Here is a 14,400-nt window from a genome sequence, read left to right as displayed (position 1 = left end):
GCACTCATCCCCAAGCGGGTCCCATCACCACCACCCCTCCCCCAACAACCGGTCCCGCCTGAAATACCCCCCCAGCCCGGCAGCCCTTAGACTTCACATTCCCGGGGCGGCGCGTCCCCCAGCCCCCCCTCCTACATCTCCTACCCCCCACCAGGAGCTCAGCTACTGAACTTGGGGCAGACGTGGCGACCACCCAGACACTGCAGGTCCGCCTCCCGAGGCGGGGTCGGGGGGACCCCGGGCGCACTCACCTGAGGCGGCCCCAGCCGAGCGGAGGTGCGGGGTCGCCTGCAGGACGGCTGGCCGGGCCGGATAGGCAGACAGACAGCGCCGGGGCGGGCGGGCGCCGGGTCCCTTTAAGAGCCGAGACCCGCGCCCCGCCCCCGCACTTTTCCCTGCACTTCCAACCCTGCGGGCGGTGGCGGGGCCGGGGACGGCGACAATCCCGTTCGCAGCGCTCCCGGGGCGCGCGCCCCGGACCGAGGGAACAGCGTCCGGCCCCCGGCGGTCTCGGCCGAGAACCCTGAGAATGCTTCCTCTCCCCCCACCTCCCCACCCCCGCGTCCGGCCCGGGGCACAACTGCAAAGGGCGGTCGGGCCAGGCTCGGGGTCCCGGCGGGCGCCCCTGCAGCCCCCGCTTCCCAGCCGGCAGGATCGCGGGCCCGCAACCCTCTCGCCTCCCGGGACACAGCAGGGCGTGACCCCCGAGGGGGGACAGCGCTGCGCCCCGGGGTTGCGAGGCTGAGGACCACCCCTCCTCCAAGGGAAGTGGCCCCGGGCCGGAAGGTCGAGGGTGGCCTCCTCGGATTAGGGCCCTTTCGGACGCGACTCCAGTGGGGACAGAAACCGAGCCGTTTTGCTCCCCAGAAGTGCACGCCTCTACCGGGTCCAGCGCCAGGGAGGGGGTCGGACACCGCGGCCGGTGCGCATTCTCACCCGATCTCATCACAGTCATCCAAATTAGAGACGCCCCTCTGCCACTGGGAGCCCCTGCAGACCTCCCAGAATATCCCACCGGGGATTTCGGGTCAGGGCCAGCCCTCGCCCAAGTTCCCAGTAGCAGAGAAAAGAAGCTTTGGGAAGCTATGATTAATTTGTCGTGACTTTAAGATGAGACGTCGCTTTGGTCCGGCTGCGCCGATGGTAGCGGCGCGGAGCCACCCGGGCTCGGGGCGGCAGGAAGCAGCGGTCACCAAGGCGCCCTAGAGAGCCGCCCGGATCTCCGGCCGAGCGCCGACTGGGTGTCCCGGGCACCGCTCGAGCCGCCGCGGCTCCGCTTCACAGGTGAGCGCACTGAGGCTAAATGAGACGTGGTGATTTGTGTCCAGATCGCACAGGTGGGGTTAGATCCCTTCTGCCTGCCTGCACGGAGGGACGCGGAACCCGCGGGCCGCGCTGCCCCCTGCCGGCGCGGCCCTGAGTTCCCGCGCGGTTCCCCGGGGTCGCGGAGCTGCTCCCGGGTCCTGCGGCCCCACCTAGCGCAGGCCCTTTGGGGCGGGTAGGAGACTGGGAAGCCTGGCTGCTAGCCGAGCTTGTCTTCTACGCGGTGAGATGGTGAAGCTCACAGCAGGTCCTCTGGGCCCGGGAAGCGCATCCTTACCGGTTTACTGGCACGCTGGTACACCAGGCTAGCTGCGGTGTGCTGCGGCTGAGGAGGCACTGTACTGCCCCTCTTTGGGTGGAAAGTGAAATGACTTTCTCTTTCTAACCCAGAAATTGCCCAGGGACAGTGGGGAAGAAAATGTTTTTGTTCCAAGACCACCGAACAGTGTATTCTTGTCTTTCACTCCTTTATAATTTCCTTGTGCATAATTTAGTCTCTTTATATTGAGGGCCTGATTTTGACAGCTTAACCTCAGTTGACCATTTATGAGGAATCTTAATCTCCCATTGCCTGCTCTTGTGGTCTCTATAACCTGAAACAGCAGATTAGCTTGTGTTTGGTGACTGGCCAGGGGAGAGACCCATTTCCTGTGTCTTCCACTCAGCTGCCTCCCCCACCATCACTACCCCCCAAAAAAAACAACTGGTTATAGAAATGGCAGAGGTGGAGGTATTTAGATGGATACTTGCCTGCTGAAAAATTCAACATGATGATATGTCAGCATAGCCCTGCCTGTTTTCAATCTGTAACATTCAATGTAATAGCCTAGCATGAAAGCAGCCCAGGACAGAGCCTCAGTCAGCTGTGCTTGGTCTAGTGCAGGGCTCATATCCCCAGCACACAGAAATGTGCCTGATGCTTACGAGGAGCCCACTGGTGGAATGAATGAAAGCCTGGTGTTGGGATAGACAAATAAAAAAATATTGTGATTAAATATCACTACATTCTGTGGAAACCAACTGAAACTGATTTCAATGAGTGGAAGATGAAAATTCTTGCTGACTGTAAATCTATTGCAGTTTTTCTGTGTCAATTATAATATGGCCATACTTAGTCCATAGGGAAGGGTAACTTGTCAATCATCTAAGGGGACAAAAATAGAGAGGGTGAACATGAGCACTTGTTGAAGAAAAGAATCCGAGGGCCACAAGGGACCACAAGATGAATGTGCATCAGGAAATATAATCTCACACATAACATTGGGGTGAAACATAAGCTATCCGAAGTGATCCATTCTACTCTTTGTGCTCTTTAATATAAATAGTAAGTGGAGAAGAGGAAGTGAGAAAAAGAAGCTTATATTGCAGATAATTCTGGTGCAGGGGAAGTGAGAGCCCGAGTCTGGGTTGGGGCCCAGGACCAGAATCCATGTTCAGGCAGCTCCAGGAGAGAGTGATGCAGTCAGGGGCACACTTCATTCTTGCCACGCGCCATCACACACCACGGTGCTCAGTCTGTAAATTGGAGATAATTCCTATCTTGTTGGATCTTCTGTAAGGTTGGCCCCTTTCCCATCTGCCCACATAATGCCTCTCTGGAATCCTGCTGCCCCAGTTACTCTAAGACCCACAGATCTCACTCCAACTCTAAGGAATTAGCTTTACAATGACAAAAGACAGAAAGGGAAGTGTTTTGCAGGCAACTTCTGTATTCTGCCTTGTTGTAAGACTTCCCTTGGGCAAAGAGACACAGTACATGCTCTCTCCTTTGAAGGGGAGGGGATAAAGGAAAAGGGAAATATAAGGAGGGGAAAGAAGATTATCACAAAGATTCAGATACATCAAGATGAGGCTATGCTTCAGTTAATGGTATGATGGGCAATTTCTGAACGAGGACCTGTGTGTTTTCAAATCATTCACAGATATTAAAGCGCACTAGTCACCCTCAGGCCCCCAGAGTGTCCTGGGTCAAGCCCCAGTAGTTCAAGTTGCCACCTCTTCCAGGGCCCAGGCAGCCTCGCACAGCCATCATCACCTGGGCCACCATGAATCAGGGGTGGCACCCTTTCTAAACCCTGCAGTCCCTGGCAGCTGGGGGTAAGCAGCACTCTGGCTTCCCTCTGACTGTTCCATTTGCTCTCTGACCCACAGTAGGTCATCTCCCCCGGAGGCCGTGAACTGTCTGTGAGTTGTGTCTGCACAGTCCCTGGCCCAAAATACATTCACCAAAGATTATCTCCCTCTGTATTAGTTAGGGTTCTCTAGAGAAACAGAATCAACAGGGAACACTTGCAAATATAAAATTTATGGAAGTGTCTCACGTGACCGTAGGAACGCAGAGTCCAAAATCCACAGGGCAGGCTGCGAAGTCGATGACTTCGATGGATGGCCTGGATGAACTCCACAGGAGAGGCTCACCAGCCAAAGCAGGAATGGGGTTTGTCTCCTCTGAGTCCTCCTTAAAAGGCTTCCCATGATTGCATTTAGCATCACTAATTGCAGAAGACACTCCCCTTTGGCTGATTACAAATGGAACCAGCTGTGGATGTAGCTGCCGTGATCATGACCTAATCCTATGAAATGTCCTCATTGCAACAGACAGGCCAGTGCTTGCCCAATCAGATGAACAGGTACCACAACTTGACCAAGTTGACACCTGTCCCTAACCATGACAGTCCACCCCTTGTCAACTTGGCACCTATATATATATATATATATATATATATATATATATATATATATATATATATATCACCTTAGACCATACTTAATTTCCAAATGAAAACAAATAAGCATACATTTTTTCTTTTACCTGACAATACTCAACTGTCCTGCATATAACTGGAAACACATTAAATCTCTCCAGAATAGGGTGCAAATCCTTGGGCAACATTCATTCTTAAACTTGATATCTTACAACTTAAATAGTATAACACAAACAAAACAGCATTACAGTCCTCGTTTCTGTAACTGATCACGTGGTCGAAGTTCATATTTATCACTACCTTCTTCCACTACCCATTCCATGTTCCCTTTCCCCTCAGCAAGCACTTCAGCTGGCCGTGGTTCTTTGCCTGGTGGGGTGACCCAAACCTTCATTCCTGAAGTCTCAGAGCCATTAGTGGTCCTGCCTGGATTGTGTTGTTGCAGTTTTCCATTGATTTTAATCACAGGGCATGGTAGTACTAATAGACGCCCCAGGGGATCTCCTATATTCCAAGAAAACTCTTCTTTACCTCCATTATGTAGTTGCAGTTCTACTTCCTTCTGATAGTCAGGGTCAATTACCCCAGACAATAATGTAATCCCCTTCTTGGTGTGTTGATCCAGAGGCATAAGTAGCCCAAAGTGACCAGGTGGCAACCTTAACTTCCAGTTCAGTGGTATCACTGTTGTTTCTCCTGGAGAAAGCACACCCCATTTTGGAACTAAAACCTGTAGACCAGCAGAACTCAGGGTAGCAGGGACAGGAAGCATAAATTTTCCTAGTGGATCACTAGGGGTAATAGTGAGTGGCACCACACCCATTTCCACCCCTTGGTTCCTGGACCCATGGATCCTGGCTATGGGAGAAACAGCACCATACAGTGGACGCTGATTCAGAGCATACACAGCTTCCTGGAGAACATTACCCCAGTCTTTCAAGTTTTTGCCACCTGCTTGGCACCGTAATTGAGTTTTCAAACGGCCGTTCCACCGTTCTATCAATCCAGCTGCTTCTGGATGATGGGGAACATGGTAAGACCAGAGAATTCCATGAGCATGTGCCCATTCCCGCACTTCATTTGCTGTGAAGTGTGTTCGTTGATCCGAAGCAATGCTATGCGGAATACCATGACGATGGATAAGGCATTCTGTAAGCCCACGGATAGTAGTTTTGGCAGAAGCATTGCGTGCAGGGAAAGAAAACCCATATCCAGAGTATGTGTCTATTCCAGTTAGAACAAATCGCTGCCCCTTCCATGAAGGGAGTGGTCCAATGTAATCAACCTGCCACCATGTAGCTGGCTGGTCACCTCGGGAATGGTGCCGTATCAGGGGCTGAGTATAGGTCTCTGCTGCTGGCAGATTGGGCATGCAGCAGTGGCTGTAGCCAGGTCAGCCTTGGTGAGGGGAAGTCCATGTTGCTGAGCCCATGCATAACCTCCATCCCTACCACCATGACCACTTTGTTCATGAGCCCATTGGGCAATGACAGGAGTTGCTGGTGAAAGAGGCTGACTGGTATCCACAGAACAGGTCATCTTATCCACTTAATTATTAAAACCATCCTCTGCTGAAGTCACCCTCTGGTGCGCATTCACATGGGACACAAATATCTTCATGTTTTTAGCCCACTCAGAAAGGTCTATCCACAGACTTCTTCCCCAGACCTCTTTGTCACCAATTTTCCAGTTATGGTCTTTCCAAGTCCCTGACCATCCAGCCAAACCATTAGCAACAGCCCATGAGTCAGTATACAAACGCACCTCTGGCCAGTTTTCCTTCCAAGCAAAATGAACAACCAGGTGCACTGCTCGAAGTTCTGCCCACTGGGAGGATTTCTCCTCACTGCTGTCCTTCAAGGACACCCCAGAAAGGGGTTGTAATGCTGCAGCTGTCCACTTTCGGGTGGAACCTGCATATCGTGCTGAACCATCTGTAAACCAGGCCCGAGTTTTCTCTTCCTCCGTCAATTCACTGTAAGGGACTCCCCAAGAGGCCATAGCTCTGGTCTGGGAAAGAGAAGGTAATGTGGCAGCAGGAGTGGAAACCATGGGCATTTGTGCCACTTCTTCATGTAACTTACTTCATGTAAGTTACTTCATGTAACTTTGTGCCTTCAGGACCTGCTCTGGCTCTATCTCGTATATACCATTTCCACTTTATAATAGAGTGCTGCTGTGCACGCCCAACTTTATGGCTTGGTGGGTCAGACAACACCCAACTCATGATAGGCAACTCAGGTCTCATGGTAACTTGGTGGCCCATGGTTAAGCGTTCAGTCTCTACTAAGGCCCAGTAGCAGGCCAAAAGCTGTTTCTCAAAAGGAGAGTAGTTATCTGCAGCAGATGGTAAGGCTTTGCTCCAAAATCCTAAGGGTCTGCATTGTGATTCTCCTATAGGGGCCTGCCAAAGGCTCCAGACAGCATCTCTATTTGCCACTGACACTTCCAGCACCATTGGATCTGCTGGATCATACGGCCTAAGTGGCAGAGCAGCTTGCACAGCAGCCTGGACCTGTCGCAGAGCCTCCTCTTGTTCAGGTCCCCACTCAAAATTAGCAGCTTTTCTGGTCACTCGATAAATGGGCTGGAGTAGCACACCCAAATGAGGAATATGTTGTCGCCAAAATCCAAAAAGACCAACTAGGCGTTGTGCCTCTTTTTGGTTGTGGGAGGGGCCAGATGCAGCAATTTACCCTTCACCTTAGAAGGGATATCTCGACATGCCCCACACCACTGGACACCTAGAAATTTTACTGAGGTGGAAGGCCCCTGTATTTTTGTTGGATTTATCTCCCATCCTCTGACACGCAAATGCCTTACCAGTAAATCTAGAGTAGTTGCTACTTCTTGCTCACTAGGTCCAATCAACATGATATCATCAATATAATGGACCAGTGTGATGTCTTGTGGGAGGGAGAAACGATCAAGGTCTCTGCGAACAAGATTATGACATAGGGCTGGAGAGTTGATATACCCCTGAGGTAGGACAGTGAAAGTATATTGCTGACCTTGCCAGCTGAAAGCAAACTGTTTCTGGTGGTCCTTACTAATAGCTATTGAGAAAAAAGCATTTGCCAGATCAATAGCTGCATACCAGGTACAAGGGGATGTATTGATTTGCTCAAGAAATGATACTACATCTGGAACAGCAGCTGCAATTGGAGTTACCACCTGGTTGAGTTTACGATAATCCACTGTCATTCTCCAAGACCCATCTGTTTTCTGCACAGGCCAAATAGGAGAGTTGAATGGGGATGTGGTGGGAATCACCACCCCTGCATCCTTCAAGTCCTTAAGAGTGGCAGTAATCTCTGCAATCCCTCCAGGAATACGGTATTGCTTTTGATTTACTATTTTGCTTGGTAGGGGCAGTTCTAGTGGCTTCCACTTGGCCTTTCCCACCATAATAGCCCTCACTGCATGAGTTAGAGAACCAACGTGGGGATTCTGCCAGTTGCTCAGTATGTCTATTCCAATTATACATTCCGGAACTGGGGAAATAACTACAGGATGGGTCCGGGGGCCCACTGGACCCACTGTGAGACGGACCTGAGCTAAAACTCCATTGATCACCTGGCCTCCATAAGCCCCCACTCTGACTGGTGGTCCAGAGTGACGTTTTGGGTCCCCTGGAATTAATGTCACTTCTGAACCAGTGTCTAATAATCCCCGAAATATCTGATCATTTCCTTTTCCCCAATGCACAGTTACCCTGGTAAAAGGCCGTCGGTCTCCTTGGGGAAGACTTAGAGGAAGGTTAACAGTATAAATTTGTGGCAGTGTAACAGGTTTCTCCCCCATAGGGACCTGGCCTCCCCTTCATTCAAGGGGCTCAGGGTCTGTAAACTGTTTCAAGTCTGGAAATTGATTAAGGGGCCGTGACTCTGTGTTTTTGTAATTCAGGTTAGACTTCTTTTCCCTTGACCTAGAACTCTTTTGTCTATACAGCTCCAACAAGAATTTAGTAGACCGCCCTTCTATTGTATTTCTAGGCACCCCATGATTTACTAGCCAATACCACAAATCTCTGCGTGTCATATAATTTTGATGCCTCCTTTGAGTTTGTTGTCTATTATAATAGCCATGTCTACCCTGTCTTTGGTGATTAAGTGCTGCCACCTGGCTTCTGCCAACTCGGGATCCTGTCATTCCCATTGTGTTTAAGGATTCCAGCTCAGTGACAGCAGTTCCTACAGTAATATCTGACCTACAGAGAAGTGCAACCACAGAGCTCTTGAGGGATGATGGTGCTAGTCTCACAAATTTATTTCTCACTGTTCTGGTAAAAGGTGCATCCTCTGGACATTCCTGGGGTGTAAGAGTAGGCTTTGCATGATAAATCCACTCTAACATCCCAATCTCTCTAAGCCTCTGGATCCCCTCATCTGCATTATACCAGGGCAGTTCTGGCATTTCAACCTCAGGTAATGTTGGCCACCTTTTGATCCATGTTTCAACCAACCCCCCCAAACAAGCTGTTAACACCTTTTCTAACTGCTCGAGCTATAACATTGAATGCAGAATCTCTGCTTAGTTGGCCCATATCAATAAATTCAGCCTGATCCAGCCTTATATTCCTCCCACCATTAACCCACACTCTTAAAATCCATTGCCACACATATTCCCCTGATTTCTGTCTATATAAATTGGAAAACTCACACAGTTCTTTTGGAGTATAACATACCTCCTCACGTGTGATACTTTGTACCTCACCTTTAGGGGCCTATTGGGACTTTAGTCTAGTTATAGGTCTAGAAGAAATGAGGGGTGGTGGGGGTGGGTCATGAAAGGAATTAGAAATATCTTCCAAGCCATTTGCTTCGGGGCCTTCATTTGCAGTTTCATCTGGTGAAACAGGATTAATAACTCTAGGGCTAATCCCTTCAGGAGGAGGTTGGGTGGCCAATTCCTCAAGGCAGGCTGGAGGTGGGGTGGCTATGTCCTCAGGGCAGACTATTACAGGGTTATCTAAAGAAGGCTCAGCATGGTCTAGGGTTTCAACCTCACCCCCAACATCATTATCAATCCATATGTCGCCATCCCATTTTTCAGGGTCCCACTCCTTTCCAATCAATGCCCTCACTTTAACGGCAGACACCATGCAAGACTGAGATTTCAGTTTATGTTGTAAAGTTGCTACTCTAACAATAAGATTCTGAGTCTGATTTTCAGAGATCTCAAGTCTACGGCTACAGGAAATAAGATTTTCCTTCAGGATACTCATAGAAACCTCTACATCTTTCAGACGGCGCTTAAGCTTCTCATTTGAAGCCTTAAGCCCATCCCTTTCACCCTTTAATGTAGACAGTGTATCTAACAACAACCAACCAACATCTCTATAACTCTTATTTCTACAAAACTCTGTAAAGGTGTCAAAAACATTATCCCCCAGAGTCGGGCTTCGTACAAGCGAAGTATTAGGAGAATCGAATGATGATATTTTGACTATCTCCTTTGCCAACTCAGTCCATGGATTGGGAGTGTCATTCTGATTATGGGAATCAGAGTCCTTAGTGTCTCTGAGTCCAGTCAGAGTAGAAAATCATTCATAAAAACCCATTTTTAAAATTCTGTTCCTTAAGAACCACTCCTGGTACCAAGATGTATTAGTTAGGGTTTTCTAGAGAAGCAGAATCAACAGGGAACACTTGCAAATATAAAATTTATGAAAGTGTCTCACATGACCGTAGGAACGCAGAGTCCAAAATCTACAGGGCAGGCTGTGAAGCCGATGACTCCGATGGATGGCCTGGATGAACTCCACAGGAGAGGCTCACCAGCCAAAGCAGGAATGGGGCTTGTCTCCTCTGAGTCCTCCTTAAAAGGCTTCCCATGATTGCATTTAGCATCACTAATTGCAGAAGACACTCCCCTTTGGCTGATTATAAATGGAATCAGCTGTGGATGTAGCTGACGTGATCATGACCTAATCCTATGAAATGTCCTCATTGCAACAGACAGACCAGCGCTTGCCCAATCAGATGAACAGGTACCACAACTTGGCCAAGTTGACACCTGTCCCTAACCATGACACCCTCCAATCACTCTCTCTAATGTATAAGCAGGGATACGTCTCTGGTCCCAGAGTGATACGTCACACCAGCCCAGGCCTGGGGACCTGCACCTCCATGATGCTCTTTCTCAGGGTTCCAGCTGAGACTCAGCCCCGGAGAGCAGGCAGAAAAGCCGCCAGAGTATGGGTGCCCCTGTCCTCGGTGGCCCCGAGGCCTGGGCAGGGCAGGAACCCCTCTACAGCTGCCTCTGCTATCGGTCGCCTGCTTCGCTGAGGGTGAAGGCTTCAAAGCCAAGTGCAGTTTGTCTGTCCTCGTGGTTCTAGGTTGTCCTTGTTCTCCTGCACTTCCCGGTCAATTCTCCTTCTCAGCTGCCCACCATGAAAGCCATGGCCTTCCCCAGGCTGCTTCCCAGCTCCCCCCATCGCCTGAAGTCCTGAAAGAAATCTTAGGCCCCTTGTGGTGGCTCTGGTTTTCCAATGGAACCTTAACAGATACTGCTTGTAACCTCCTGTCTTGGCTGGAGAGAGCATAATTCCCTCAACTGAGATTTCTTTAAGGGAGGATGTGCTGTTCTGAAAGGATTATGTGCCCAGAAAACCGATGGATTAGTGCTAATCCAATCTTGTAGAGGCATCTGCTTCTTTTAAAACATATTTGGAAATGTAGGTTGGAGTCTTGAAGATTTTATCCATGGAGATGTGACTCACCCGATTGTGGGTATTAGCCTTTCATTAGAGGGAGATGTGACTCTACCCATTCCAGGTGGGTCTTGATTTGGTTACTGGAATCCTTTAAAAGAGGAAGCATTTTGAAGAGAAAGACAAGAGAGCCACAGCAGAGCCACGAGAACCATGATTGCCCATGCCACCAGAGACCTTTGGAGAGAAAGAAGGAAAATGCGCCCAGGGGAGCTTCATGAACCAAGAAGCCTGGAGAGAAAGCTAGCAGACGTCACCATGTTCACCATGTGCCTTTCTAGTTGAGAGAGAAACCCCGTACTTCATCGGCCTTTCTTGAGTGAAGGTAACCTCTTGTTGGTGCCTTGATTTGGACATTTTTATAGAGTTGCTTTAATTGGGACATTTTCATGTCCTTAGAACTGTAAGCTAGCAACTTAATACACTCCCCCTTTTAAAAGGCATTCTATTTCTGGTGTATTGCATTCGGCAGCTAACAAACTAAAACAGAGGGTATTCAATAAAATACAAGAGAAAACGACTTGAATAGATACTTTACCCAGCCTTGCAGATGCCACTGCCACAGTTCCCTACCTGCAGCCATGGTCAGCCCCACTGTGTCCTTCAACATCGCCATTGACAGCAAGCCCCTGGGCCACGTCCCCTTTGAGCTGTTTGCAGACAAAGTTCCAAAGACAGCAGAAAATTTTCATGGTCTGAGCACTGAGGAGAAAGGATTTGGGGTTGTAAGGGTTCCTGCTTTCACAGAATTATTCCTGGGTCTATGTGCCAGGTGGTGACTTCACACGCCATCATGGCACTGGTGGCAAGTCCAGCTATGGGGAGAAGTTTGATAATGAGAATTTCATCATGAAACACATGGGTCCTGGCATCTTGTCCATGGCCAATGCCAGACCCAACACAAATGGTTCCCAGTTTTTCATCAGCACTGCGAAGGCTGCCTGGTTGGGTGGCAAGCACGTGGCCTTTGGCAGGGTGAAAGAGGGCATGGATATTGCAGAAGCCATGAAGCGCTTTGGGTCTAGGAATGACAAGACCAGCACGAGGATCATCATTGCCAACTGTGGAGACATCTAATAAGTTTGTGTTTTGTCTTAACCTCCGGGCCATTCCTTCTGTAGCTCAGGAGAGCATCCCACCTCCCCTGGCCTGCCTCAGTATCCCATCATCTGCTCTCACTGCAGCTCTTTATGTTCTCCATTAACCTTCCCTTCCGAGTCTAGCTGGAGTGCAGAGTTAAGTTTATAATTATGAAATAAAAACGCACACGAAAACTTAAAAAAAAAAAAAAAAGATACTTTACCCAAAAAAGGACAGCTAATGAGCCAACAGGTATGTGGAAAAGTACTTAACTCATTAGGGAAATGTAAATTAAAACGGTAATGAAATAGCACACTAGAACAGCTAAACTAAAAGTATTGATAGTACCAGATGTTTGCATGACTATGGAAAACTTAGAACTTTCAGACTCAGCAACCCCGCTCCCCAGGGGCCCGAGAGAGTGAGAGATGCACACAAGAAGATGCCCTAAGCAGTTTTAGTCCTTAAAATAAAATAAAGACAACTGGAAACAAGCCAAATGTCCATTATTGGATAAGGGATAAATAAGTTGTGGTACAGGTACACGCATATAAGAGAAGACTATGCAGCTGTTTAAAATCACTCAGAATGAATGAAAGTCACAGAAGCGTATTTGAGTGGCAGAAGACAGGCACAAGGGAATAGTGTGTTTGTTAGTTTCCTGGCTGCTCCAGCAAATACTATGCAATGGGGATTTATTAGTTTGAACTAATAAATTTACTTTATGTATGTAATAAATAAGTTAAAACAATGGGAATTTATTGGCTCACAGATTGAGGCTAAGAGAAAGTCCAAATCAAAGCGTCATCAAGGTGATTCTTCCGCCCGAGACCGTGGCATTCCAGGGCTGGCTGCTGGTGGCCCTTGGTCCCGGCCTTCTCGGGCAGATGGCGGCCTCTCCTGGCCTCTCCCTTGTCTTCTGGGTTCCACTGAATTTCAGCTTCCTGTTTTCCCGCTTCTTGCTCTCTATCCTATCAGAGTGTCATTCTGCTCATAAAGGATTTGGTGACAGGATTGAGACCCACCCTGACGGAGGCAAGACACACCTGAACTGAAATTGGGGCATCAAGCGGTCCCACTCACAATGGGTTCCCTCCCACAGGGATGGGTTACGTTTAAGAACACATTTATCTGGGGTAGACACAGCTTCAAACCATCACAGATGATAATGTGGGATTTCAGTTATGTGACGTTCCAAAACAGCAGAAGCTCATTGGTGGTGATAAATATTGGAACAAAGGTTACCTCTGGATGGTGTGAAGTGGAAAGAAGAGAGAACTTTCCAGCGGTGTCGGGGTGGGGAGAGGGCTACCCCCAAAATGTTCCACATTTTGACTTGAGAATGCTTGTAGAGGTGTGTGCACTTATGAAACTCATTATCTGAACACATAAGATGAACTCACTTTATGGATGTATTCCACATTCACCAAGAAACTTTAAAAGAGGGGATTTTTGGCTACAGATGGATTTTGTCAAGTGGGGCTGCTCAGAAGTAGGGCTGCTTCTCTAAGAGGCAGAGAGACTGGCAAGGAGACGATTCTCACCCTGATATGCTCCAAACACCTGGCCGTGCCAGGTATTCTGCCTTGCAGAAGGCCTGGACCCACCTTCCTGAAGGAACAAAGAACACCTGAGGCTCATGTGCTGTGAGCTACACACAGAGACCGAATGGATGTCTCCACCTGATAAGCTCACTCTCCCTAGGAGGCCACGTCCTTTATGACTGGTTCCACCTGGAGAGTTGGGGTCGTGGTGGGGTTTTAGTTCTGGATTCTGGAGCCTGCTGCTCAGGGATTTCTCTGATTAGTCCAAGTCAGGACACAAGAGCCAAAAAGATATTCTGTTTAAGTTTGAGTTATAAATTAGCCATCAGATCATGGTTAAACCAAATACTTGAAGTAAAAAGTATAAGTCCTACATAAATATGTATATATGGAGATATTATTTACCAGTATTCCTGATATCAATGTGTATGAATATATGGTATATTTGTGTTTATTAGTATTTCTGTATTAGACCAGACCCATCACACACACACACACACACACACACACACACACATACACTCAGACAAACCTTCCAAAATCAAACATCTATGCACCATAACCACTGTACTTTCCTGAAATGCAATCCCATTCTTTCAGCTATGTAGGGAGTATGAATCCCAGCCCACAATCCAAGTGTGCAGTAAACATAATTTTGTCTCTATACCTCAGTTTAATTTCTGGCCCTGAGCTTCCATTCTACAAAGCTGGGAGGAGACTTAGCTGCCCGCTCCTTGGGTTTGGGTGTCGTTCTGGGTCCGCCCCTATCGTGGCCTCCTTGGGTCCACTTGAGGAGCAATGGCTTGCCCCTGGCTGTCCCTTGGCACAGAAGTCATTTCCAAGGCTGCCCAGGATGGCATTTGCTTCGTCTTTTTCTGGGCCTACCTCCCTGCATGAGAGCAATTAAAAGAAGGAGAGGTTCTCCGGGTTTGAGGATGGAGCGGGCCTTGTGGGAAGGGCCATATGGAACAGGTCATATTGGGAGGGCCACATCAGAAGGGCCAAATGGGAAGGACCATACAGGAAGGGCCAC

At 48.7% G+C, this 14,400-nt stretch overlaps 1 protein-coding gene and 1 pseudogene across 2 annotated transcripts in view; one reads left to right on the top strand and one right to left on the bottom strand.

The window, feature by feature from the left end:
* The window catches only part of LDLRAD4 (low density lipoprotein receptor class A domain containing 4), a 394,962-nt gene extending 394,643 nt beyond the window's left edge, over window positions 1–319 (bottom strand). For both annotated transcript variants that reach the window (XM_077136067.1, XM_077136063.1), the window contains exon 1: window positions 252–319. The gene's annotated coding sequence lies outside the window, so the exon portion shown is untranslated. The remainder of the gene's footprint in view (window positions 1–251) is intronic.
* Window positions 320–11,324: 11,005 nt separating this feature from the next.
* LOC143662717 (peptidyl-prolyl cis-trans isomerase A pseudogene) lies at window positions 11,325–11,820 on the top strand (annotated as a pseudogene).
* The last annotated feature ends 2,580 nt before the right edge of the window (window positions 11,821–14,400 follow it).

The sequence above is a fragment of the Tamandua tetradactyla genome, chromosome 18 (assembly GCF_023851605.1).
Source record: "Tamandua tetradactyla isolate mTamTet1 chromosome 18, mTamTet1.pri, whole genome shotgun sequence".
Classification (NCBI taxonomy): Eukaryota; Metazoa; Chordata; class Mammalia; order Pilosa; family Myrmecophagidae; genus Tamandua; species Tamandua tetradactyla.
The sequence above is the reverse complement of the archived record's forward strand: the minus strand, read 5'-3'. Positions and strand labels throughout refer to the sequence as shown.